We start from the raw sequence: 3,590 nt of genomic DNA, 5'->3' as shown, positions 1-3,590 counted from the left end.
ACAGAGGATGAGATGGTTGGATGGCATCACCAACTGGATGGACATGAGTTTGAGTAAGCTCCAGGAGTTGGTGATGGACAGGGAAGCCTGGCATGCTTCATTTCATGGGGCCACAAAGAGTCGGACACAACTGAGCAATTGAACTGACAGACTGATAGAACTGATGAACTGATAGACTGAAGAGATGATGATGTTAACTTTTTCTGACCCTTGACTTTTATCTACTAAAGCTTGGACTCTGTTGACCTTTGCCCCAATTCTATGCTGAATTCTCCTCTACTCAAGCCCCTTCATGCATGTGCATGTACCCTTTAGCTTAAAATCATGTTGATTTTGGGAGGCACTGCTTTGGGAAAGATCCCCAGTGTTTTCCTTATTTGTTGCAGGTAATAAACTTCTTTCCCATTCTTCCTTCTCCCCATCTTTAGTTTGGTTGTGTCTTTTGGCTTGACACTCACCAAGAAGTGAGCCCAATTTTGTGGTAACTTTACTGATTAGACTTCAAACACCAAAGATTCTGTCAGCTGCTGAATTTAGAACACGATTTCTCACTGAGAAATCAGAAGTCACTCAAAAAGGGGTTGGTTATGACACTTTACAGCTGTAGCATGATCTTGGGAGAAATGTTGCCAGTTAAGTTTGCAACTGACTCTATGTCTAGCTTGTCAGCCAGATCCAAGGCAAGGGCAGGGCAGTTTTCCTTTCTTAGCATAGTGTCTGGAGAGAGAATTGAATCTTTAATCAAAAATTAAAAAATCACCAGCTACATTCCAGAAGGATACCATGAGTACAATTTTTATTTAAAAATAACTTCTAGGGCCTTCCCTGGTGATCCAGTGCTTAAGATCACCTTTCAATGCAGGAGGTGCAGGTTTAACAGCTGCTCTGGGAGCTGAGATCCCACATGCCTCATGGCCAAAAAACTGAAACATAAAATCAAAAACAATATTGTAACAAATTCAACAAAAGATTTTTAAAATGATCCATATAAAAAAACAAATCTATAAAAAGAAATTTGTTGTTGAGTGGTTAAACAGTGTTTGACTCTTTGCAACACCATGAACTGCAGCATGCCAGGCTTCCCTGTAATTGCCATCTAAGAAATTACATACATTTAGAAAACAAATAAAAGACAAACAACCCTGCTATGTTAAAAAAACAAACAAAAATCCCTGTTTTATTATTTGCAGACACTTTCGGGAACTTTTTTTAGGTCAACTACAAAGTCCTTTTAAACTGCCTATAAACAGTGGCATTCATATAAGTTCAGAACAAAGGTTTATTAAATTATATGATAAATTAGGAAATGTGAGACACAGTCATGACAGGACAAAGGCTTTTTTCTTGCATGAGAAACTCAGAGATCAATGCCACAAACATTTCTTTTATGTTGAAAGGCAAGTCAGGCAGCATTCAAGTAAAGAGGGGTCTAATGCAGGGACTTGGTCAAGAAGAAGCTGGAAGATCTGAGGAAGTGGGAGGTTGGGAAGGTGGGGTTGGGAGCAGGGAAGATGGCAAAAGCTCCTACTGCCTGGCTGGAGGTTGTGAGTCTACACTTGAGTTACTGTTCTTGGAAGCATTATTGAATCAAAATAAAAATGTGAATCACAATTTGATACTGAAAAAGACACAAAGAAGCCTGAGGTCAGCTATTTCTCTAGCAAAAAAAAAACAACAACAACAACAACAAAACGGATTAAGTGGCAACTCAATCCAGTAGTCTTGCCTGGGAAATCCCATGGACACTGGAGTCTGTTTGGCTACAGTCCTTGGAGTCCCAAAGAGTCGGACACGACTGAGCACACACAGGGAGCAGCAGAGAAATGTAGCTTGGGCTCTGCGACCCTGGGGAGCAAAGAGCAAGTCCCTGCACAGCAAAGGAAGAACTCTTTTGGAGCGGGAAGAGGAAGCTGGGAGGGCTAGAGTAAACAAAGAGCCCATGGATTTCCATTGGCTCAACTGTACTCAGAGAAGAATCTTTCTTCTAACCTGTAGGGCAGCTTCTTCCCACAGCGTGAGAGCGCCCCCTTCTGGTCACCTGGCTCTGTATAATTGAGGTTTACTGTTTCGGTTCAGTCGCTCAGTCGGGTCTGACTTCTGCGACACCACGGACTGCAGCACGCCAGGCTTCCCTGTCCATCACCAACTCCTGGAGCTTACTCAAACTCATGTCCATCAAGTCGGTGATGTCATCCAACCACCTAATCCTCTGTCGTCCCCTTCTCCTCCTGCCTTCAATCTTTCCCAGCATCAGGGTCTTTTCCAGTGAGTCAGTTCTTCGAATCAGGTGGCCAAAGTATTGGAGTTTCAGCTTCAGCATCAGTCCCTCCAATGAATATTCAGGGTTGATTTCCTTTAGGATGGACTGGTTTGATCTCCTTGCAGTCCAAGGGACTCTCAAGAGTCTTCTCCAGCACCACAGTTCGAAAGCATCAATTCTTCAGCACTCAGCTTTCTTTATAGTCCAACTCTCACATCCATATATGACTACTGGAAAAATCATAGCTTTGACTAGAAGGACCTTTGTTGGCAAAGTAATGCCTCTGCTTTTAAACATGCTGTCTAGGTTGGTAACAGCTTTTCTTCCAAGGAGCAAGCATCTTTTAATTTCATGGCTGCAGTCACCATCTGCAGTGATTTTGGAGCCCAAGAGAATAGTCTGTCACTGTTTCTATTATTTCCCCATCTATTTGCCGTGAAGTGATGGGACCAGATGCCATGATCTTAGTTTTCTGAATTTTGAGTTTTAAGCCAACTTTTTCACTCTCCTCTTTCACTTTCATCAAGAGGCTCTTTATTTTTTCCTTGCTTTTTGCCATAAGAGTTTCTGTTTGGGCATTTTTTATTATAACGTTTTCTGGGTTTCTCTCTCTGTTTTTGTATTTTTTTTTTTGTCTGCCCTGGGTCTTTGCTTTCCTTGGGCATTTCCTGGTTGTGGAGAGCAGAGATCTACTCTTTGCTGTGGTGTGAGACCTCCTCACTGCGGTGGCTTCTCCTGTTGCGGAACACGGGCTCTAGGCGCTTGGGCGTCAGCAGCTGCGCCTCCCAGGCTCTAGAGCACAGGCTCGGGAGTTGTGGCGCACCGGCTTAGTTGCTCCATGCCATGTAGAATCTTCCTGGATTGGGGATCAAATCCGTATCCCCTGGATTGGCAGGTGGATTCTTAGCCACTGGGCCACCAGGAAAATCCTGTTAATTTCTTTTTTCATCACCATTTACTAATCGGGGGACTCTGTTCAGGTCTTCTCACTTGGCAATTAGAATTCTCTACATCCCGCGGTTAGTAGGACAACTAAACCAGGTACAGCTTGTGAAGAGCTAACAGAGCACTTAGTCAATTTTCCAATGTCTTTGCACCTGCCCCTCCCTGAGCCTGAGGGCACACCAGGGATAGCCACTCACCGGGGGGTACAGAAAGAAGGCAGAGAAGAAAAGCTACATAGATCCACCAGCCTCTCCTCCAGTCTCCTCCCCGCCCTACCCAAGCATTGAGAAGAGGGACAGGAGGCTGGTGTCAGTCCTCAGACGGTCCTGGGTTTAGTACCCACTGGGCCTCCTTCCTGGTCCTAGTTCCCAGGAACGCTGGTCTG

Source organism: Giraffa tippelskirchi, chromosome 4 (genome assembly GCF_054371585.1).
Source record: "Giraffa tippelskirchi isolate mGirTip1 chromosome 4, T2T-mGirTip1v1.2.pri, whole genome shotgun sequence".
Classification (NCBI taxonomy): Eukaryota; Metazoa; Chordata; class Mammalia; order Artiodactyla; family Giraffidae; genus Giraffa; species Giraffa tippelskirchi.
This window is presented reverse-complemented; position numbering follows the sequence as displayed.